The following is a 10770-nucleotide window of genomic DNA, read 5'->3' on the forward strand; positions in this document are numbered from 1 at the left end:
TTCTTTGATGTCAAATGAACTTATCTTTCTGCACATTTTACCTCTTATTATGTTACGGTTATTTATTTATATGTTTCTCTCATCCCTTTACGTTCGAATCTCCCACTCCGCGTAGGAATAAGGTATTCACCTCCCCCACTAACCACTTCTCCCCCAACTCTCACTGCCCTTCTCCCCATCTCATCTACTTCTCCATCCCAATCACATCTCTCCTTCTCCATCCCTAACTTCCATAACACCTCCCCCTATCAAACCCTTCATCACAACTCCCTCCCACCCGCCCGTCCACTTATATTCCTATCCGGCTGTTCCCCCTCGTCCTTCACATATAGTCCTTCCATACCTCGTCACTTTCCTCTCCCATGATCCCTGCCTATCCTCATCGACTTCCGTCCCATACCGGACCCCACCATCGCCCTTCCCTCCCTAACTCCCCGTCACCCGCCGATAACACTCCCTGTCTAAAGTTTTTTACACCTCTACTATACGAACCACGGCCACTGTTCGACCTTCGAAGTCAGTGACATCTCTATATTTAGAATCTGCACCCCATTTGGTATACATCATGAGCTCACCTCGGGCATGTGCGGCGGGTAATCTAGCCAGCATTCTGCCTGCTCGCGGCCGCCCATCGAAGCACCAGTCCGTGGTACCTTGACTCGTCTCCTACCCCTGTTCTCTCTCACATGACACTTCGGCGAAACCATACCTGTCAATTTCACCAACCTACATCACCCACCGTCGGTCATCAGTCATCACCCACCTTTTACTTCCTTCTAAGAGCCGTCAGTCGTCGTCTTCAGCTCATCAATAGACCATCTCTCAGTCGCCATCATGATCAAGACTTCGACGTCAGAAGCCAGTCAACGCCACCAATCAGCCCGAACGTCAGTACCATATCGTCAGACAGGAATCGCATTCAGTTTATTTCGACACAGGCAGCATCTTACATCACGTCACACCATCAGATCCAGTCCCAATCTACAGCAACATCATGGTCCCATTCACAGTAGCAGTCATCATCTCAATCACATTAGACTCGCATAACAGTCGCATTTAGTCTATTCGACAGTCAGCGGTCATCGCCTACCAGCACAGCGCCTCAGCCATCGACGCAGTCCAGTAGTCAGCCATCATCTATTCAACAGTCAGTCACGTCCGTCAGGTCGTCTCAGCACAGGATATACTCGTCCAGTAGCCAATCAGACCATACCCCTCCCGGGAAGTCCATTACTTGTCCATCTATACATGACACGTTCCTCAGACTCCATCAGACATCCCATCAGTTCAGCGTACAGCGCATCAGACAGACGCGCACAGCAGGTCATGTTCCATTCAGACAGCTGCCAGTCTTCATCAGCCTACTCATTAACGTCCACCATACAGTCAAGTAAGCTCAGTCATGCTATCTCATTCGCGTAGCCATACCACAGTTCGACTCGTAGTCAGACAGCAGTCAGCAGTCTACGCGTCCATCACCTGCACTATAGACGTCAGCCTTATCTCTGCTACTATTGTACCGAGAGAGCGATTCCGTTTTGACATACACGCAGACGCAGCGGCGTGCAAGAAGCAGACGTATCGCACTTGCTTCTGAAGCTTCAACGAGAAGGGTAAACGATATGGTAAAAGATATCAGCCTGCTAGGTATATTATATTCTTGCTATCTATACCCTGGATACGCACGGGTATACCTTCTCTCATCTTATCACCTCTTCTGCTCTCTCGTACACTCATCTCGTCTCATCCTCTCGCGCTCTTCGCCTTCTCTACTCTCTCTCTCTCTCTCTTCTCTCTCTCTCTCTGTTCTACGCTCTTCCTTTTCTTTCTATTTGCTTCAACTATACTGGTGAAGGAATCATTTAGTGTGGGGCTTGAGTCAGTAGTTATGATCAGCACTTGTTTAGGTAATAGATAATAGGGTCAACTACTCCTAATTGAGAAGGGATGGGCATCTTCAGATGCTGCTGTGTTCATATACATGTCAACAGACCACCCGGACGATCTTTGCTGAACTTCAGGAACATAGAAGGGGACATATGGACAGGTCCTTTATTTTACTGGTGGGTCATATAAATAAACAATCCCCAACCGAGTTTTATGTCCAGATATAATCACCACTCAACTCGTATAACTTCATAACGTCTGAATTGAATTTGTGCCTCTTCTTCATTAATGAACAATCATATGTCAATTAGAAATTATTGAGTAATTATTATATCGTTGAGAGTGAATGGACATTTTAGTCCCGAGAATAGTCAAAGGAGTTACTCCGGATGCTTGCTTTGGTATTGGATTCTCTAGGATCTGCAAGCTGAACTGCTATGGTCCTGGGAGTAGACGTTTAATATCATATTGCCAAGGGTGATCTCTCCCTGAGTTATGACAAAAGATATTGAATTGTTTCAAAGTCTAATGAGGCGAATTGACAAGGACACAGCAGAAAAGTGTTAATTGGGATAACTGTAGACAGCAGCCAGACTGTTTTAGAGGCAGACGGATTAGGACAGGCACAGGATAGGACTGGACCAGCAGGACATCGTATGACAGGATAAGATCAGGAATGATTAGTATGGACAGCCGATCTAGACAGCACGGACAGACTTAGGCAGGACAAGAAGATCTGGACAGCAGATATGACAGGATAACGAGGCATGACTAGTAATAGGACTAGCAGCGGATAGACAGCAGAGAAGGAACAGGATAGGAGATGAGAGGCGATATAGGATAAGACAGACAATATATAGCCAGAATAGACAGCAGAACAATTAGACAGATTCCTCGCAGGACCGATTATATGACTGAGGATTATGAGTCAGACAGACATGATAGTATTAGAGGATGGAGAGATAGGACAGATAGACTGGCGCAGTATGACGTAAGCTTCAGCTTAAGTATAGGCAGGATGAGCCACAGTAGGAAGCGGACAGATGACAGACAAGATAGGCTGAGACAGCAGACTTGCGGTTAAGGACAGGACTAATAGATATAGCAAGATGTGAGACACAGACAGGATAGGCAGCAGGGAGATAATGAACAGGGAAAACCCGGAATTGAATTTTTTTTTAGGGGATAGACGGAGTTGGACGGACATCGTAGGACAGCAGACAGGAGTTGACGTTAGGACACTACACGGTAACAGGATAGGACAGCAGGACAGGATTGGACAGGATAGGACAGCAGGGTAGGATAGGACAGTATAGGACAGGATATGGCAGGACAGGATAGGACAGGATAGGATAGCAGAACAGGATAGGACAGGATAGGACAGCAGGATAGGATAGGACAGGACAGGATATGACAAGATAGGACATGATAGGACAGGATAGAACAGGATAGGACAGGATAGGTCAGGATAGGATAGGACAGGACAGGATAGGTCAGGATAGGATAGGACAGGATAGTATAGCAGGACAGGATAGGATAGGATAGGACAGCAGGACAGGATAGGATAGGACAGATAGTTGTAGTATCCAACCATCCACTACTGTAGTACTTTGTAAAAATCTGTTCTTAGTATGAGTCTACTGCACATGTAAACAAATGAGAAACACCTTTCAAAAGAAATAAACAGTAGCTTTATTCTATTCATTTTAATGAAATAATATCAAATAATATCAAAGATAATATTAAACCCCTATTGGTCGGAGTTTGCCCTTGATATTGTTATTCAGCATGATGTCAAACATGAACACTTTTTAATTTAATGAATGTGAGAATGGTTGAATGGGATGCTGCATCTTTCTGTCTGGTCACTGAAGCTTCTCTAATACTACTGTGAGGAGAAGAGGAGATGGTGTCATGAAGGCTACTGTCACTTCCTGTCATTTGGGTCATTTCATTTCTGATACTGGGAAGTGGGGAAACGGTGATCACACTTGAGTGTGACATTAAAGTTGCCATATAATTGTTTAGTCAAGACCCCCCAAGCAAATGTTTTTCTTTTCCTTGCAAGACGTTTTTAACTGTCGCCTTTCGAGATTTGTCCTTTTGTGAACTGGTGCGTGACTGAGATGCTTCCAGGACCAGATGGATTCATTCTAAAAGTCGAATATGCTTTCTTATAGCTGATTATTCACTATTTTTTTTAAATGTTGAACAAAGCCTGTACCTCTCTGTAAAGCATGGAGAATAGATTTTACACACTGCTAGTAATTAGCCATTATGAGATTGCAAGCTTGGAAGAAAGAAAACAAGTGGTGGTTTAATGTTTGGATCAGGTTTTCAGATCTCAAATAGATCCTTGGCACAGAGGATAAACCCAAGCTTAGGTTGACACAATAGGGATTGCCTTGCGTGCAGAGTGTAAAAACAAGAGGAAGAAAAATAATCCTCACTGGATCCAGACMGATTATAGAGTTTGAATCACCTGTCTACAACAGTTCATGGTCATGCAGAATACTTTCCATCTGTCTTAAAAGAACGATTTCCTTTTCTCCTGACGTTGATAGATTAAAATATCCCCACAAAGACTTGAGCTCTGTGTAGTCGCCATCTCTCATCAATGACACTTGCCAGGTAGAGGAAAGTAGGCAGGCTGCATGCCGCCTGGTTTACAAATTCAATGYGCCTCCGGAGCACAACGAGAAAACCTATCAACACACAATCTTTGTTGAGAAAATACATTTACTATGCACCTTGGAATAACAATTCCTCTGTGTCGACAGGAGAGAACCGGCAGTATGTCAAATGAGCAGCAGATGTCATCTGGGAAGGAGCAAACTTTCTGTTGAACTGATTAGGATCTGAATTATGGCTGAAATAATTATTGAAATGTATGTTTGTGTTAATGTATTTGTTATGTACAGTACCTTATCATTAACAGCCTTTGGATGTAAAAGGTGAGATTGAACAGGTTGAAATATTAAGGTTATTATCAGGTATTTGGTGTTATCTTTTGCATGCCTTATTTATTTTACACACTTACCAAATAAGTGCAATATGGGGACTAATTCTTCTATCTTGAATTGTAATAAGCTGGTTTGTTGTGCTGGATTAGTGAAAAGCCAACCAGGTTTGAAATTATGCATGGCCAACTTCAGTCATGGCAATTTATAAAAAAGGTACTTTCCAGAATAACTGGAAAAGGCCCAGGTACTGTAAAACAATGAATTGCTCACTTCTGTGTGTGAGCCTTTGTGTTTTATATCACTTCGTCCACTAAGTACACTTCCTGTTCCTGTTCTCTTGTGTTGCACCAATTTTGCTGCTCAGTTGCAGGGGTCCCCCCGAGTGGAAGAGGTAAAAAATATAATTTTTTAGATTAATCAAATCTAAAAAAAAAAGAAACAAATATTTTTATATCCCATTTATTAGAAMATTTGTTTGAAACACTTACTAGTTGCTTGATAAGAAAATTTAAGCATTTAAGCATTTAAAGCCAAATGATGCAAGCAGATCTAAGCAAGGCCAGTTTAACATGTAGTCTATGCATCTTTCCCTTGTCTGATGTTTTTCATCTTAGTGCATTTTGCTAACCTCACCTTCTGCCTACCGTGAAGAACTATGCCTTGCAACCCTCTACCCCTCCTCTCATCTCTGCATCGCCTCCTCTCCTGCCCGACACGCTATGACGTTCTCCAACACAAACTCGTGCATCCCTCCTTCCTGCTATTGCCTTCAGTATTTTGGCCACCACAATTTTTCCTTCCTTTCCCTGCCGCACACTTACCTGTATAAGTTCTGAAGTGTTGGCAAGTTGTGATACTAGATGTGTTTTTAATTGTTGTTTTCCGCTTTGAGAAAAACAATGTGAGTACTTGCTGTTAGAGTATGTTGTGTTTTAATCATTATCTTTTTTTTTTTTATTAGACCCACAAGGCCCCAAAACAGAAGCTTCTCACAAGAAAGGTACTTTATTTTTATTCATCACAGAATAAAGTATGCAAGTCACTCTCTCTCAACGCCACTCAGGCGATCTTCACTTYTAAAGCAAGAAAAAAAGAGAGGAAAAAAAAGAAAACCAAGCACCTTTAAGGTGTCATCTTAAAGGGGATACATGTATTTATTGTTAATGCATAATGCTGTGAGGTGTATCAGTCTGCTGATAGTATGTCTTCAGATTTTTTCCTAAGAGATTATTGTCGAACAGCTGGCAATTAAGAAATGATAGTCGCTCTGGATAAGAGCGTCTGCTAAATGACTTAAATGTAAATGTAAATGTAAATGATCTCAAAACATTAGTCCAATATTTCAAGCCTTTTTGTTTTCAATTTATGTTGACGTGGTCTCTTCTGTCTTTTTACTAATTGTTGTTCTGGACGGTAAAGTGTGAATACAAATTTGAAAGTTGCCCAGGAAAATGTTATTTCTCGGTAAAAAAACTAACTTTTTCCCGGATGGTAAGCTTTGCTTGTTAAAGTTTTATGATACATGTGTATAATATTCTGATGTGGAGATATGATCCTATTGTGATGATTATAAGGGATAGCTGGTGCTACAGATCACTCCATTCATTTACAGCCTAAAAGACCTCAATGGCTACCTGACCTGTTTTCCTCCTAACAGCAGGAGATGACCTGCTATACATGACAGGGACTATTAGTAGCCTGTCKGCCTTTTGGCTGAAACGTTGTGTCTGTATTGTAATTAGAATTAATTAGAGAGATTCTTGCTGAGGTTGAAAAGCAACAAGCATGGAATGCATTCATTTATTTGTTTTAATTGAAATTTATCCCTCTATATATTTAACAACATTAACTGTATTTAAATTCTTCTGTTTTTAAACATAATCATATTCGTTTGTGCAACCTGCCAAATGAGATGATTGTATGAATTGGTGAATTGTACAAAGGGATGTCTTCATCATCATCTTTATTAATATGCGTATGAAGCATTACTGGAAGCTGAATAGACTTTGATCAACAAAATGTGGATGTGTGTGTGTGTGTGTGTGTGTGTGTGTGTTGTGTGGTGTGTTGTGTGTTGTGTGTGTGTGGTGTGTGTGTGTGCGTGCGGCGTGCGTGCGTGCGTGCGTGCTGCGTGCGTGCGTGCGTGCGTCGCGTGCGTGCGTGCGTGCGTGCGTGCGTGCCGTCGCGCGTGCGTGCGTGCGGTGTGTGGTGAATTCTACTATAGGACAACAGATAGTCCAGGATTTAAAGTTGCTTAACACGGAGGATGACTTGCAGTTCAACTGCTCTCCTCTCCTGCTATACACACCAACCAAGAAAACAATGTTTTTATCCATAGCTAGCTATGGATTTAATAGAGTGTGATTACTCCTATTGATGTCTCCCAATTCAATTCAATACTAGTGATTGACTCCATATACACCAACCAAGAAAACATGATTTTATCCATAACTATACTGAACAGAAATATAAACGCAACGTGCAACAATTCCATCGAGTTCATATTTATAAGGAAATCAGTCAATTTAAATWAATWAATTTGGCCCTAATCTTTGGATTTCACGTGACTGRGCAGGGGCGAAGCCATGGGTGGGTCTGGGAGGGCATAGGCCCACCCACTTGGGAGCCAGGCCCACCCGCAGATGAGCCAGGCTCAGCCAATCAGAATGAGTTTTTCCCAGAAAAAGAGTTTTATTACAGACAGAAATACTCTTCAGTTTCATCAGCTTTCCGTGGCTGGTCTCAGACGGATGTGGAGGTCCTGGGCTGGCGTGATTACATGTGGTCTGTGGTTGTGAGACCGGTTGGACGTACTGCCAAATTCTCTAAAACGACATTGGAGGAGGCTTATGGTAGAGAAATTAACATTAAATTCTCTGGCATAAGCTCTGGTAGACATTTCTGCCATCAGCATGCCAATTGCACGCTCCTTCAAACATCTGTGGCACTGTGTTGTGTGACAAAACTGCACATTTTAGAGTGGCCTTTTATTGTCCCAGGACAAGGTGTACCTGTGTAATCAAATCAAATCAACGTTTATTTGTCACGTGCGCCAAATACAGTGAAATGCTTACTTACAGGCTCTAACCAACAGTGCAATTTCTAAGTTAAAAAGGTATTAGGTGAACAATAGGTAAGTAAAGAAATAAAAACAACAGTAAAAAAAACTGTGAAAATAAGAGTAGCGAGGCTATATACGGTAGCGAGGCTATATACAGACACCGTTAGTCAGGCTGATTGAGGTAGTATGTACATGTAGATATGGTTAAAGTGACTATGCATATATGATGAACAGAGAGTAGCATAGAGTAAAAGAGGGGTTGGCGGTGGGGTGGGTGGTATGGCAGGACACAATGCAGATAGCCCGGTAGCCAATGTGCGGGGGCACGTTGGTCGGGCTATTGAGGTAGTATGTACATGAATGTATAGTTAAAGTGACTATGCATATATGATAAACAGAGAGTAGCAGCAGCGTAAAGAGGGGTGGGGGGGGGGGGCACACATGCAAATAGTCCAGGTAGCCATTTTACTGTTCAGGAGTTTTATGGCTTAGGGGTAAAAGCTGTGAGAAGCCTTGGTCATAGACTTGGGTCTCCCGGTACCGCTTGCCATGCGCGTAGCAGAGAGAACAGTCTATGGCTGGGGTGGTGGGGTCTTTGACAATTTTTAGGCCTTCCTCTGGCACCGCCTGGTGTAGAGGTCCTGGATGGCAGCAGCTTAGCCCAGTGATGTACTGGGCCGTACGCACTAACCTCTGTAGTGCCTTGCAGTCGGAGGCCGAGCAGTTGCCATACCAGGCAGTGATGCAACCAGTCAGGATGCTCTCGATGTTGCAGCTGTAGAACCTTTGAGGATCTGAGGACCCATGCCAATCTTTTTAGAATCCTGACAGGGCCTTCTAATGATCATGCTGTTTAATCAGCTTCCTGATATGACACATCTGTCAGTTGGATTTATTATCTTGGCAAAGGAGAAACACTCACTGACAGGGATGTTATCAAATTTGTGCACAAAATTTAAGAGAAATAAGCTTGGAAATTTCTGGATCTTTATATCACCTCATGAACATGGGACAACACTTTACAATGTTGCGTTATAAGTATTTATGTTCAGTATCGATATGGGTTTGATATACTGTGTACAAACTTGAACCATATTTATATTTCACAGATAGCGACGGACAAGTTTTATATTAGTTCAAACCAAACCTGCTCTAGTGTTTACTGAGCCTAAACAAAGTGCAATCACCTTACTTGTCATTTACAGAGTCAAGCTGACTGCCCTGTTTCACCACATATCACATGATCAGTTTAGAAGACCTGTTTCACCATATCACATCCACATGATCAGTTTAGAGACCCTGTTTCACCATATCACATGATCAGTTTAGAAGACCCTGTTTCACCTATCACATCACAATGATCAGTTTAGAAGGCCTTTTCACCATATCACATCACATGATCAGTTTAGAAGACCCTGTTTCACCATAGTCACATGACCAGTTAGAACGACCCTGATTTCACCATATCACATGATCAGTTTAGAAGCCCTGTTTCACCATATCACATGATCAGTTTAGAAGGCCCTGTTTCACCATATCCATGATCAGTTTAGAGAGGCCCTGTTTCACCATATCACATGATCATTTAGAAGGCCCTGTTCACCTTATCATATGATCAGTTAGAAGGCCCTGTTTCACCATATCACATGATCAGTTTAGAAGCCCTGTTTCACCATATCACATGATCAGTTTAGAAGGCCCTGTTTCACCATATCATATGATCAGTTTAGAAGGCCCGTTGTCACCATATCACATGATCAGTTTAGAAGCCCTGTTCACCATACACATCACATGATCAGTTTAGAAGGCCCTGTTTCACCATATCACATCACATGATCAGTTGAAGGCCCTGTTTCACCATATCACATGATCAGTTAGAAGCCTGTTTCACCATATCACATGATCAGTTTAGAAGGCCCTGGCACATATCACATGTCAGTTTAGAAGGCCCTGTTTCACCATATCACATGATCAGTTTAGAAGGCCCTTTCACCATATCACATGATCAGTTTAGAAGCCCTGTTTCACCATATCACATGATCAGTCTTAGAAGGCCCTGTTTCACCATATCACATGATCAGTTTAGAAGGCCCGTTTCACATTATCACAGAGCAGTTTAGAAGGCCCTGTTTCACCATATCCATGATCAGTTTAGAAGGCCCTGTTTCACCATATCACATGATCAGTTTAGAAGGCCTGTTTCACCATATCACAGATCAGTTTAGAAAGCCTGTTTTCACCATATCACATGATCAGTTTAGAAGGCCTGTCACCATATCACATGATCAGTTTAGAAGGCCCTGTTTCACCAATTCAATGATCAGTTAGAAGCCCTGTTTCACATATCACATGATCAGTTTAGAAGCCCTGTTTCACCATATCACAGGATAGAAGGCCCTGTTTCACCATATCAACATGATCAGTTAGAGAGCCCTGTTCACCATATCACATGATCAGTTAGAAGGCCCTGTTTCACCATATCACATGATCAGTTTAGAAGGCCCTGTTTCACCATATCACATGATCAGTTTAGAAGGCCTGTTTCACCATATCACATGATCAGTTTTAGAGGCCCTGTTTCCACCATATCACATGATCAGTTTAGAAGGCCCTGTTTCACCATATCACATGATCAGTTTAGAAGGCCCTGTTTCACCATATCACATGATCAGTTTAGAAGGCGTGAGAGGCTGGAGGGAAAGGAGAGGAGATCTATTTCAACAGAAACATTCACGTCAATTGTAGATCCTATTAGTAGACAGATACTCTGCTAGATTATGCCTATTAGGTTAAACACATGGAATTAGAAAATGAAATAAAAAATATTGAGACCACTTAATGGCAGTTTGTGGCCAGTAT

At 42.3% G+C, this 10770-nt stretch overlaps 1 long non-coding RNA gene across 2 annotated transcripts in view; it reads left to right on the forward strand.

The window, feature by feature from the left end:
* The window catches only part of LOC112081118 (uncharacterized), a 23245-nt gene extending 17352 nt beyond the window's left edge, over positions 1–5893 (forward strand). Inside the window, exons 3-4 of one of the 2 annotated variants that reach the window (XR_002896332.2) lie at positions 5215–5241; positions 5812–5852. This is a non-coding gene — a long non-coding RNA (uncharacterized lncRNA). Of the gene's footprint in view, positions 1–5214; positions 5242–5811 lie in introns of both variants that reach the window. The other variant, XR_002896333.2, reaches the window with a different exon arrangement.
* The last annotated feature ends 4877 nt before the right edge of the window (positions 5894–10770 follow it).

The sequence above is a fragment of the Salvelinus sp. IW2-2015 genome, linkage group LG6.2, assembly GCF_002910315.2.
Source record: "Salvelinus sp. IW2-2015 linkage group LG6.2, ASM291031v2, whole genome shotgun sequence".
NCBI lineage: Eukaryota > Metazoa > Chordata > Actinopteri > Salmoniformes > Salmonidae > Salvelinus > Salvelinus sp. IW2-2015.